Genomic DNA, 14494 nt, shown 5'->3' on the forward strand with positions numbered 1-14494 from the left:
TCGGAGCCGGAAGGGTGGGGGCGCCACGCTCGGGCCGGGTGACCGCGGCCGCCCCCTCTGCTGCGGGAAATGCAGCGCCGAGCAGGTCACCGCCGAGTTCGCGGGAGGATGTCCTCACGGAGCTGCAAACTTTCTGATACAGCTCTAGGGTCCCAGAGCATCCTCCTGCACTCGTGTGGTGGAGATGCTAAGGGGTAGGAGTGGAGAAGCGTAGCCCGCGGGGTGTGACAAGTCTTACTTTACACACAGACGGCTACATTCGTACACACATGCATGCTTAGTCACAAGTGCACAGATTCACAACACAGACTTGCACACATACACGCGTGTGCATACGTGTATCTATACACCAACAGGAGCACACCTAGGGGCACACACACGCACATACGCACGTGTGAGATCTTTTCGCAGTCTGAGGTTCTCAGGAGCCTATCATTCTAATGTAGTCTTTACACGAGTCTTTGAAGCCTGAGACAGAACTTCTGACCATGCTCAACAAATTCCCTTCTCCTTTCATATACAGACATAGATATAGATATTTGGTCTCTGTTTTCCTCCTGCTACCTCGGTTTACCAGTTGCTTGTTAAAAGGCACTAACCGCTGGATGTGGTGGCGCACGCCTGTAATCCCAGCATTCCCAGCACTCGGGAGGCTGAGGCAGGAAGATCTCTGTGAGTTCAAGAACAGTCGGGACTACACAGTGAGTTCCAAGTCAGTCTCAACTACATAGTGAGACCCTGTCTCAAAAAAACCAACCAAACAAACAAAAGGGCACTAACCCTTATGCTGACAGTCTATGCTAATGAGAATAATCACTAGCTTGTACAGTGAAATGGGGCGGGTTCCTCATACATAACTGCAGTAGCACACTCACGGAGAATCATCCCTCAACTAATGATTCAGAAATGAGTTGAGCAGAGAGGAAGAGCTGAAATGTCAGCAAATTTTGAGATAGGATGAAAAGAGCCATTCCCAAGCCCTGTAGCACAGAAGTACTTGGAAGTCCACTGCCACGCCGCTTCTCATTAGTCTGACATCTCTGTAGTTACCGAAAATGACTATGTATTATCTATATGGCAGTCAGAGTTAGTAATCGTTTCATAGAAGTCTTGGCCTAGTAAGACTGTGTACTGTGTTACTTTCATGAGTTTTTTTTTTCCAAAAAGAGTTGTTTCCTGTGTTAGCATTTTGCACATTTTACTGTCACATTTTGTTGTACTTTTTTGCAACTTCCTTTTCCCCCCACCAAGCTATAAAGTTTTTCAAGAAAGACACTAAATCTTGCTATTGACATCTTCAGCACCTAAGCTTGGAATTATAGTGATGACTCGATAAATTGTGGTTAAATTTCACAGACTAACCATTAGATTCTACTGTGCTTTTACAATTATATTAAGACCTGCGAGATAATTGCCAGGCGTAGGTAGTAGGTTCTCTTTGTCTGCCTTTAAGTAAAGAGCCATGCAGGCTGGAGAAGTTCATACCGGTCTCCCACAGAGCCAGAGTAGTGGAAGAAGGACCATGAATCTGCAATGTGGCTTTCTGAGCCTACACTGTAATTTCTCATCTTATAATTCTCCCCCATGTCAGGACTGATAGGATTTTTAAATGCCTTGATGTGTATAAAATGCTCATAATGCCAAGCATATAATAGGTGCTCAATAAAGGCCATTCTTCCTTCACAAACATACTGCTCTATGAAAACTTTCCTAGTACTGGTACGGTATATAAGCAGTGATTACTTATTTATCAAGATTAGCCATTGCTCTAGTACTGTGCAGTTTTCAAAGAGTACAGATAGAAATTCCAAGAGGAAACCAAGATGGCAGGACTTCAGATCTTCCACGCCCAATCCATGTTTCTACCCAAACATTTCCATTTCTTCCCCACATAGGAGTTCATCAAACTGACCAGCATTGCAGATAGTGTCAGGGTAATAGTAAAAATGAGTTAAGTAGGAAATTCTCAAATCATACTAGCTAATCGTCTGCCTACTCTACTTCTACAAAGTCAGTCCTGAAAATAGGCTTAAAAACATATCTTGTTAAATTCCTTTGTAAAATCTGATCCAAGAGTTCCAATATCAGAAATAACCAAATAAGACATGTTTTCCCATTCACCTCACACATCTCAATAGTTGATAACACTGTTTATTTTGTATGTTAAAGAAAAAAGGAAAAAGGGTTTATACACATTTCAGTCATTGGTAAGAACCTTGATTTTGACAAGATTGTATCCTATTTGAATGGTCCATATAAAACAAATTGGAAGCATCTCTCTCTCTGCCAAGCCAATCAAGGAACACTTTTGTTTATGCTTTGATGACTCCGATCAAAATTATTTTTAACTTCCAATAGATCAATCGGGATGATCATTGCACAGTCTGAATATAAACAGTATAATTTCACTGTTGCTAGAGAAGCAAAAATAGAAATGTGAACATGAGCCATAATTTTTTCCTGGTACCAAAGGACAGTGACGCTATAGCCTGGATTTTCTTCAGCTATTCAGATCTCAAATGTCCAGTGTATGCTAATATACTTTAGGCCACGTGTCCTGGATTTTGTCTGGGAAAAGATGGTGATCACGTGTCAACTGCTGGGCGTACTAGAGCCTGTGCCCTAGAATCCCCAAATAGCACTGGAATTCTTAGTGAGGTTCTGGAGTCCCGTGGACTCTGTCCAGAGATTATGTCCATGTTCTTGTTGTCAGTACACATGCATGCAAAGGGCAACAAGGTTTTATATTTATTAAAAGTAGGAAAAGAAAGATGCTCTTCCCAGGAAGTCCAGGCCAGTTGAAGTACTAAAGAAGGATGGTGTGCAGGGTGAGAATGGGCCACGGAAAGAGAAAGAGCACAGTGGCCACAAGCTTGACGGCCATCATCTTTTGGGTCTTCTCATCCCTCAGGCTAACCTGAGGCCTAGGCTGGCCTGTGCAAAACCTGCTTGATCTTGCAGCAGGACTGAAGAGAGCACTTTCTGATGGGTCCCAGGTGAAGCCCTTGGGAATTCTTTCTCCGCGCATGTGTTCTGGATTTCTGTGATTGACAAGTCACACCCACTTGCCTCCATGGCTGGCCATGCCCTAATCTCCTGCCTCAGTGTAATGCTAGGGAAATTAATCTCTTTATATATCATTAGTACCTGCCTCACAAGTTTTTTACAAATTAAATCATGTGTTATACTTTTGCCGTTAGCATGGTACGTATTAAATTGTCCACAAATGTTGGCTTTTATTATCATTAATAGTTCTCTCGCCCCTTCTTAGTTGGTACTCTGTATGTCCTACAGTGTGTCTCTAAAGGACTGATTCGCTTAGCTGTCAGTTAGTCCTATAAATTGCTGGTCAAAGACACTTTTCTGAATAGCTTTTAAAGCAGAGAAATTGCACAGACGGTGGGCTAGCACCCTTGCCAGGAGTGTGGCCAGCATCACCCGTGCTCATACCGGGCTGTCCTTCAGAATCTGCACAAGTGCAGCAGCTCCTTAGAGGTCGTTCCTCCTGCGGTGACAGCCAGGGGCAATCGTACTATCCACTTCCTTTGGTTCCTTCCACTACCTCTTTTCACTTTCTCTGTGTCCCACAGTCCCTCCTGCCTTGAAAACTGACCTGTGCCTCACTTGCAGGGTGTGGTGCTGGACTGTGGTGACCTCATCCCTAGGAATGTGACTGCTGGTATTAAACGCCAGATTTGCCATGGGCAGCTTTGATCTGACCTTCCCTTTCTTCTTACTTTGATTTCTTTTAAAACAAATGGTCTTTGTTTTTTTGTTTGTTTGTTTTGCTTTGTTTTTTGTTTTTCTACTACAAAACTGTTTCCATCACGCCACACCTACACAAGTTTGATAGATTTAGTCCAAGACAGGAGACACTTGACTTGGGAACACAAAAATACACTGGCTTTTAAAAGCTCCATTTCATGTAAAGTACCAAACGTACCATCAAATCGATACACATATCTGAAGCAACCAGTCAATCAAAGTGGACAAGGTGCTGAGGTTTCATAGACAAACACAGCATATGGGTCTCTTCAGGGAACTTGTGCTCCAAATGAGCAGAAAGGAGATGGCTTATCATCACCATAGATAGTAATATAAGTGACATAAGATCACAGCTCAGGGTGCTTTCCTGACCAGGAAGACTACAGAAATTAGAAATGGAGAAATAAAACTAACTTTAGGAGTTGCTACAAGAGGTTAGATGGAAAAAAATAAATAAAGGCAAACAGTGAAGGATAAGGAAAATCTAGGTACACAGTAAAGGAGAAAAGAAGAAATCTCAGGCAACAGGAAGCGGGGCAAGAACAATGCCCATTACCCAGAAGACTGTCAGCAAGTACGTGATGAAACAGGGAAGAAAGAAAAGGAAGAGGATAGGAAAGAAAGCAAGGAAGGGTGGGAAGGAGCCAGGAGCAGCAGGCATGTCGTGGTGCATTCTGAGGAGCTGGAAGTCATGGTGGCAGTGAAGTGGGTGCCTTGGAGAAGCAAGAGACCAGACTCTTGAGAATAAACTTCTCAGTTCCAAATATTTTATCAGTAAAGGCATGAGGTTGGGGAACAGGATGGGGATAGGTAAAACGAAAGACGGGAAAAAGAACTGGTACCGGGAATTTAAAACAATTAGAGATGAAAATTAATTCTTACTTTGAAGAAAATGATCACGTTTACTGCTGCTATAAAATGCAAAACAACAAGGTTCACACTCTACTTCTAACCTAGATGGTCTTATTTCCCTTCCTTCAGGAGAGAGGGGGGCCACACACCCACACCCAAATTTCTACTGAAGAAATAAACACTGTGAATGGCTTGGGATGCCTTCTTTCATGAGTTGCCTCAGGGTACGTGTGGGGCCCTAACTCCATCATAACTGGAATCCCAGAACTCTGACAGAAGAGGCTGAATCACAACTCTGAACCCAGTCTGGGCAATTTGGAGATTTACTGAGATCCTGTCTCAAAAAAAAAAAAAAAAAAAAAAAAAAAAAAAAAAGGCTGGTGGGGCAGCGGGGCTAGGTGTGGTAGCACATGCTTGTCATCTCAGTGCTCAGGGCTATACTGTGAGTTCAAGATCAGTGTGAACTATATAGTGAGACCCCATCTAAAAAAGGGAAGGGCTGGGTATGTTTCTCAGTGCAAAGGCCCTAAATTCAATCTCCAGTACCTGCAAAACAAAACAAACGTATGTTCCCTATTCCCACCACAAAATTGCTGGCTTAAAACAACAAAGATTCCTTTTCTTACATTTCTGGTTGCTGATATTGTAGAATTGATCTGACAGATGGATTCCAGGTTCTGTATACAGTGAACAGAGAATCGGACATGTACATCCAATGGTAATAGAAAAAGCAGCTACTTGTATTGAAGATAATGAGATGTGCTCGGTGCAGGTCCATGCCAGCAAAAGCAAAAAAGTAGCATGAACAGAAAAGTGGTGCTGGGTGACAGAAAAATAAAAAGCACACAAATAAATGAAGTATAGGATTTAAAGAGGGGAGGCCCAGCCTAGATGCTTCTCATTAAGTTTCTGGATAAGATTGACAGGAATGATTGACTGGATATTGAGTCATCTGAGGAACTTTTAACACACATGCCTGTCCCAGAGTCCACGCATGCAGCTCAGTCCATATGTATGAACCCTTACTGAGGTTTGAGTAGGGGGAAAGGTTACTGAAGCTCAGGCTACAAGATCTAACATGCAAGTGCTCTGGCCTGGAGCTTTAGAAACTTCCTGAGTATTTGTGATTTTTATTTTTTGCTTCTCAAAGAACAACAGAAGAAGGATTGGCCCTAGGGTTTTGTATAGATTCAGGTAGGTAAAGGGCAAGTAATCTCCCTGGCCCAATTGTGCTACCTGCACTAAGGCCAGAAGTGCAAAATCAGGGGCCCAACTAAGCACACTCCCCTGGAAGGCTGGAGGACAGGATCTTTCTTGCTTCATCTAGCTTCTGGTGATTCTGGGTCTTCTTGGTCTAATCTCAGCCCCATCTTCAAGTCATCCTCCCTGTGTCTGCATGTCTCCAAATCTCTTATCTTCTTTTGTCAGGCTTGACCTGGTCATGAAATAGTTAATGAAATGCTCTTCAATTCCAGGCTATGGTTTGACAAAATACCAAAAACCAAATCAGACAAAAGTACAGCTGCTTTCTCCACCCCACAAAAGCCGTGCTATCTAGGTGCAGACAGAACACAGAACACACAACACGGGATGGGACGTTCCCAACATAGAGATAACAACTACAAAGTACAGCATCTTCTCAATGCCAAGTCACCTGAAAACATCCACACATCTGCCTCTCTTGCTGCATGGACCCCACCACAAATATTTGCTCTGACCCCTATACGAGATAGACATGCCAGACCTCTCTTCCAAGGTCCTATAAAGCTTTCTACCTTTTCTGTTTTCAGTGCTGATGCCCTCTTGCTTGTTGTCAGTCCAGGTAAATAAAGTCTGTATCTCCTTGCTCACTAGTCTGTTCAGGTGGTCTAGTTCCTGCACCATTTGTTACATCTTTGTCTTAGAAAGACACTGACACTAATCCTTAGTTTAGGATCCACTTCACATAGGGGATGATTTCACTTGCAATTCTAACTGTAGCTCTGTACTGTTGTATACATTCTGAGAAATGGGCCCTTAAGTGATGTAATTGTTAAGTGATGCCTACAGTGACTGATGTTTAATAATATTTATTAACATAATCACAGTACTTTGTGGCAAAGGAAGTGTTCTGGCCATTACACTGCCAACTATCCATAGACTGAGGGTTTTGTAGTATATCCATAATCACTTCCTTCCAGGCACTGCCTAGAAACAAGCAGATACAGAAAATACCAACAGAGACAGCCAAGCATGGTAGCATATGCCTGTGATCCCAGTACTTGGGAGGCTGAGGCAGGAGGACTGCCATGAGTTCAAAGCCAGGCTGTACTACATAGCAAGACCCTGTCTCAACAAAAGAAAAAGAAAAAAGAATCAAAGACAAAAATCCAAGTATCAGGTAACTTCCCTGAGTAGGACTCACAGTCTGGTAGTAAATTTAAATAGAGGAAACTGAGGTATGAAGCCTTCTCAAGCTTTTACCCTTAGTAAAACACTTTCAAGGTCTAGACCTCCATTTCTAACAAAATTGAGTTCAACAAGCTGAATTCTCCACTGGCTCCCACAATCTATTGTTTCAGGATAGCAGTACTTGACTGACAATAGCTAAGGAGACACATTAAGGAGGATTCCAATTCAGGCAGCCATCAATAGCCCCAGAATCACTAGTAGAAAAAAGTAATAGAGATCTGCAACCTTGTGTGGGTGGGCTCACTGTGGGAAGAAAATGACATTACCTATTTTGAAGCAAAGGTCTCAGCTGGCAATTAGAAATATGAGAAGCAGATCTACCCTGAGGGAATCCTGAGCTGCCAAAAATTAGATGGGGAATTCAGTGGCTTCAAGAAAAGATTGAATTAATACAAGCAGAGTGCCAGACCCAGAGAAAATGTTAATAAAGAAAGCAGCTGCCACTATTGGCTTGTCCTGGAAGACCAAGACTGAACTTAGCCAAGGGAGAGTAAATGTGCAGGCATGACAAGCTTTCGGTAGGAAGGTGGCTGCTCGTGGGCATGCTGGTACCTGCCACACACTTGCTCCCTGCATCCTGAGTTCTAGTCCCAACCCACCAAAGGTGCAAGTACAGATTTCTGGCCTGGCCAACTAAGCTGATGGTACATTGCAGTGAAATAAAGATTACTAAGCCTGGGTGTAGTCTCTGAAGGACAATAATACATTTGGATGTAGGCAGGAATAAGTTCAAGATATACAGGCCATGATGGCAGAAATTCCCAGCAGGCAGTTGTAACAAATAAATCTACATCCCAGGCAAGAAACTTGAGCTGAAGTAACAGATGTGCCACTGTCAGCATTCATGATGAGTCAGTGTTTCTCAAAGTGCAGTCTCCAGACCATCTGTGCTACTGTACACTAAGGTGGGTGGGTGGAACAAATTCCAGATCCCTACCTATTGAAGTAGAATCTCTTGAGGTGGAGTTTAGTAATCTTCATTTTTGTGCACTTCTAATGATTTTTATGCACATCAAGGTTGAAGACTCACAGAAGGAATTATTGATGTAACCCTCTATGGATAAAGTTGCCTATGGAAAATGTAGAGAATAAGGACAGAAAGCAGCCAGGGCTGCCTCATTGATACAGCCCTGTGGTATTTAAATTCAGTTACTTGGTACCACCTTTCATGGGATGTCTGTCTAAATTTGAGTCAGTTGTGGGAAAATGGATGCACTTTGAGACCATAATGCTAAGTGAAGTAAACAAGACACAGAAGGTTAAATATCTCATGTTTTCTCTTATTTAAATACAAAGTATAAATAATATAAAGAGAAAAATAAAAGAGAGAGATAGACTTTGTGGAGGTGGGAAGAGGATCTGAGGATGAGATAGGAGGGAGGAGATGGAAAGGGGAAGTAAAAAGGATCAAGATGCCCTTCTTCTACATATCAATTCCACATGATGAGTGTATTTATTTTGTATCACAAATATATGCTAAGAAAATTTAGTATGTCTGTCCCCTCCAGACTCCTAAATAGTTGCCCTCCTGTACCAAAACTTACAAACTAGTGGCAATTTGGCTTGTGGCTTAATTTCTTTGACTTGACACTACTTTAAAATTTAAACCTAGTCACAAATATTTAAAAACTAGCAGACTTCACATAACGAAATAAAACAGAAACTCATTTCCAACTTCCTGCAACATATAAAAGTTGTGTCTCATGCAACCCTCTCTTTTCTTCTCTCTCTCTCTCTCTCTCTCTCTCTGCTGGGAATTAAACCCAGGGGTTTTGCATTTTGTACTGAGCTATATCCCCAGCTTTGTTTATTTAAAAAAATTTCAACAGGATCACCCTAAGTTGCCCAGGATGCTCTCAAACTTTCCATCTTCCTGCCTCTGCTTCCTGAGTACTGGGATTACAGGCGCCACCTCACCCGGCAAGCCTCCATCTCTGAATGCAGCCAGCAGCTCAACAAGGTCTTCTTCAGTCAATGAGTGGCCCCTCTGGCCTCTGAAAGCACATGATACCTATGCTGCATATCATCAGGAGTTTGTTCACTTTAGCTTCCCCCATCCCCCATCCTAAGCTCCAAGTCTCCCACCTTACTACAGGTCACAACGTCCCCCTGAGCATGGCACACAGACATGACACAGACTCCACTTATTCTGGGGTTTTAGCCTCTACTTCTGAGCCCACTTTTGGAGAAAATAGTTTCTGAAGTCTCAGGTCCTCTGGAGGCAGTGGGACATCTGCCTTGGAAGCAGCATTCACATCAGGCCAAGGTGAAGCCTGTTCTACCTGCAGGGCTGGATACTGCCAACACAAGTCAGCCCACATGTCCCAGGATGAACTCTGGCAACCCCCTGAAGCCCCAGTAAAGTCACTCTTTTTCTGGAGGCAGGAGAGCCTGCTTGCTTGGCTGGGATGCTTCCCAAGTCTACAGATGAGCAGAATCTCTATGCGAGTTAGAAGGATGGACTGGTGAGAGGAGCTAGAAGCTTGTTCCTCCCTCAAGTACTGAACTCTCACCTGTCTCTTTACATCATAAACATTAGCTAATGGATACACTGTTATTTTGGAAAATGCCAATGTTAGATATTTACAGATAACTTTTAGTGATTCAGTGTTGTAAGTGTACATATATTAATTTGAATAACTTGTCACTGAAAATTATTAAGTTACCACAAATATTTCTTATCTGCAATAGGAAAACAACGAAACACTGGCCTTTGAACGAGTGTTAGAAGGACTTCAGTTAATTCACTATCAGCACACAAAGTAAAAAAAAAAAAAACTCATTCAATTTTGTTCTCTGTACTTTGAGATGATTTTCAGATTTACAAAAGACTGGATATCTTCTTCCTCATCTGCTCATCTACCTGGTATAAATGTGTAGTATCCTGGAAAGGAGGTAGGTTTTTGGAGTTAGTCAGGCCTGTTTCAGATTCCACTTTGCAAGTGCCCCAACCTCCAAGCTTTGAGGATCGCAAGCTGTAATGGCACCCAGCAGTCCAGGATCCCCCACCACACCCCCACCTAGGCCTCCTGGCTGTGCCAGTATCTAGATCCACTCCACACCATTAATGCACAGGAAGTCATAAAGGCCATACTACTGAGCTCCAGAAGATATAGCAGAAGTGAACAACAGAAAGCATGTCCCTGAGTCATTACAGACTTACAAAGTATTAACCCAGGAATTAAACCAAGGATAGTACCAACAACAAAAATAAAAATGAGAAAACACCTGAGCAAGGCACAAATACAGATTTTCAGCTCTCCAAGGACAAATTCTAGGGGAAAAGAGGTGGAAAAGTCTGACAATCAACCACCAGGACACCCTGAACTCATAGCAAGGGAAGTAACAAAACAGATCAATCAGGCTCTAGAAAAATTCAAAACAGGAATAATTTCCCAGATAACTTCAGAGATGGTGAGCACAATGAAAGACATGATTAGAGACTCTAGAACAGAAACAGATTTAAAAAATATATGAGTTCAGGACCATGATTGAAGCCAGTGACACCCAACATAGGAAAAAAATGGAAACCATGAAAGCCCAACACAGGAAAGAAATAGAATCAATGAAACAGGTTCAGATAGATATCCAAGAGGTTAGAAAAAAAAAGTCTACTGAAAATACACAAAACAGACTGACCCAATCTAAAGACAGTGTATAAGATATAGAAGACAGAATATCAGTCAGTGACCATAAATAGAGAGATATCTTAAAAACAGTAAAGAGCCACGAAAAATCAATCCAACAGCTCCTAGATAACACAAACAGGAATAATATAAGGCTGACAGGAGTCCATGAAAAAGGAGAAGAAAGAACAAACGACATAAAAAAATCTGTTCACAGAATCAATGACAGAAAACTTCATAAACAGAGCAAAAGAATTTGACATGCAGATAAGTGAGGCATATAGGACTCCAACTAGCCATAATTAAAAAAAAACTACACTTAAACATATAATAATCAAGATAGTGGAAACCTAACAGAAGAACAAAATGCTACAAGCAGTTAGAGAAAAGAAACAAATCACATGCAAAGGAAAGCCCATCAGAATCATAGGAGACTTTTCAACACAAACCCTCAAGTCAAGGAGAGCCTGGAGTGAGGTATTTCAAGCCCTAAAAGAAAACAACCTAGACTTATGTATCCTGCAAAACTATCTTTCAATATTTATGGGGAAATAACATAATTCCATGACAAAGAACATCTGAAAAACTTCTTGAATATCAAACCAGCACTACAAACAATTCTAAACATTGTCCTGGAAAAACACCATGAAGGTCACAACACCACGAGACCCAACAGAGCAAATCAATCAGGCGAGGCAAGAAACTAAAGAGAGGGGAGAAAAATTGAAAAGAGCCAATAACAGGACAATAACACGACAATGATAAGTCAATACATATCAGAGAGACAAAGAAGGTTACAACATCCTTATAAAGGGAACAATCCAAAAGGAAGAGATGACAATCATAAATATATATGTACCAAATACTAATGCCCCCAACTATACAAAACAAATATCAAGGGACATGAAAAACCAAATAAGTTCTAATACAATTGTAATAGGACAACCCACTGTTACAAATAGACAGATCATCTAGACACAAAATCAACAACAAAATAACAGAATTGAACCAAGTCTTAGAACAAACATACTTAGTAGATGTCTACAGAGTATTCCACCCCATAAAATCAGAATATACATTCTTTTTGGCTGCACATAGGTCATTCTCCAAAACAGACTACACACTAGCTCAGAGAACATGTTTAAATAAATGCAAAGGAATTGAAGTTATCCCATGTATATTACCAAACCATAGTGCAATTAAACTAGCATAAGAAACCACAAGAACTTCACAAACACATGGAAATTGAACAACACTCTCCTGAACACTCAGTGGATCACAAAGGATATCAAACAAGAAATTAGACAGTTTTTTAATGAATTAATGATAATGTCAATGCAACATGCAGTAATCTGTGGGACACAAGGAAAGCAGGTCATGAGAGAAATGCATAGCAGTAGATGCCCATACTAGGAAAACAGAGAGAGCTCAAATAAACACTCCAATGCTGAACTTTGAGCTCCTAGAAAAAGAAGAGCAAGAAAAACCCAAAGCTCATACAAGGGAAGAAATTATAAAGATCAGAGCAGAAATCAATGCAGTGGAGACTAAGAAAATGATACAAAGAAAATCAATGAATTTGAAGAGTTGATTTTTTGAAAGAATAAATAAAATCAATAAACCCTTAGCCAACCTTATCAAAAAAAGGAAAGAAAAGGCTCAGATCCATGCGATTAGGAATGAGAAACGTGAAGTCACAACAGATTCAGCAGAAATCCAGAGGGACTTCAATCCCTACTTTGAGAATCTGTACTCTAATCAAATGGAAAACACAAAAGAAATGGACAGATTTCTAGATAATATGAATTACCAAAGTTGAATGAAAAAGATAAAATATTCTAAATACCCCAATTACAATCAGAGAAATTGAAAACATAATTAAAAATTTACCAACTAAGAAAAGCCCAGGTCCTGATGGCTTCACTGCTAAATTCTATAAGACATTTAGAGAAGAACTACTGCCACTACTCTTTAAACTCTTCAATGAAATTAAAAGGGAAACAATACTTCCAAATCCATTCCTGGAAGCAAGTGTTACGTGTTACTTTGATTCCAAAGCCAAGGAAAGATCCAACAACAACAAAAAAAAGAACTACCAGCATTTCTCTAATGAACATTAGATGCAAAAATCCTCAATAAGATACTGGCAAGCAGAATACAGAAGATCATCAAAAAAGATCATACACCTTTAACAAGTTGGATTTATCCCAGGAATGCAAGGATTATTCAACATATGTAAATCAATAAATGGAATACACTATATTAATATAATAGAGTCAAAGACAAAAACCTATATGATCATCTCACTAGATGCAGAAAAGCATTCAACAAAATTCAACACCCATTCATGATAAAAACTCTGCAGAAAATTGGAATCGATGGTCTTTATCTCAACTTGATAAAGGCTATCTATGAAAAACCAACAGCCAACATCATATTAAATGGCCAAAAACTGAAAACCTTCATACTAAAATCAGGAACAAGACAAGGATGTCCACTATCACCACTTGTGTTCAATATAGTTTTGGAAACATTAGCCACAGCAATTAGACAATGGAAAGAAATAAAAGCGATAAAGACAGGAAAGGAAAAAGTTAAACTGTCATTATTTGGTGATGATATGATACTCTACATAGAAGACCCCAAAAACTTTTCTGAAAGTCTTCTGGACTTAACTGACATATTCAGGAGAGTAGCTGGATACAAGGTCAACATTCAAAAGTCAATAGCCTTTTTGTATTCTTCAAGTAACAGACTCATTGAGAGAAAAATTAGGGAAACATTTCCTTTCACAATAGCATCCAAAAAAAATTGAAATATCTAGGAATCAGTCTAATGAAGGAAGCAAAACATCCCTACACTGAAAACTACAGCACTCAAAAAGAAGATAGAGAAGAGGATATAATAAAATGGAAAGACATCCCTTGCTCCTGGGTAGGAAGAATCAACATAGTGAAAATGGCCACGCTACCAAAACTGCTATACAGATTCAATGCAATCCTGATTGAAATTCCAACAGTATATTTCACAGAATTAGAGAAAAAAATTAAAAAATTCATTTGGTACCAGAAGAGACCTAGAATAGCAAAAGCAATTCTAGGCAACAGAGACATGGCAAGGGGTATCACAATCCCCAACTTGAAACTATACTACAAAGCCACTGTGTTAAAAAACAGCATGGTACTGGCAAGGAAACAGACCCGAGGATCAGTGGAATAGATTGAAAGATACAGAATCAGCTCCAGATGTACTCAGCTACCTAATCTTTGACTAATGAGCCAACCATCCTAAGTGGAGGAAAGATAGCCTCTTTAATAAATTGTGGTGGAAAAACTGGATTTCAACCTGCCAAGGATTAAAACTAGCTCCTTATCTTTCACCATGCACTAAACTAAAATCCAAGTGGATTAAAGATCTTGATATTAAAACAGATATTAATATTAATATCTTCCACTTGCTGGAAGATAAATTAGGTAGAACTCTTGAAGACATTGGCATAGGAAAAGACTTTATGAACAAATCCTCAGTAACATGGGAACTAGCACAAAGAATCAACAAATGGGATTTCATCTTACTAAAAAGCTTCTGAACTGCAAAAGAAACCACCAACAGAGCTAAGAGACAACCTACAATGTGGGTAAAAAGTTTTCAACTGCTGTTTCTCAGACAAATGTCTACTATCTATAATATATAAAAAACTCAAAAATATCAGACCCCCCAATATAAAGACCTGATTCAAAAGTGGGCATCCAGCTGGGGATTTAGCTCAGTGGTTCCAGCACCTGCCTTGCAAAGGCAAA

This window comes from Fukomys damarensis, unplaced genomic scaffold (genome assembly GCF_012274545.1).
Source record: "Fukomys damarensis isolate Sample0158 unplaced genomic scaffold, DMR_v1.0_HiC HiC_scaffold_15, whole genome shotgun sequence".
NCBI classification, from domain to species: Eukaryota; Metazoa; Chordata; class Mammalia; order Rodentia; family Bathyergidae; genus Fukomys; species Fukomys damarensis.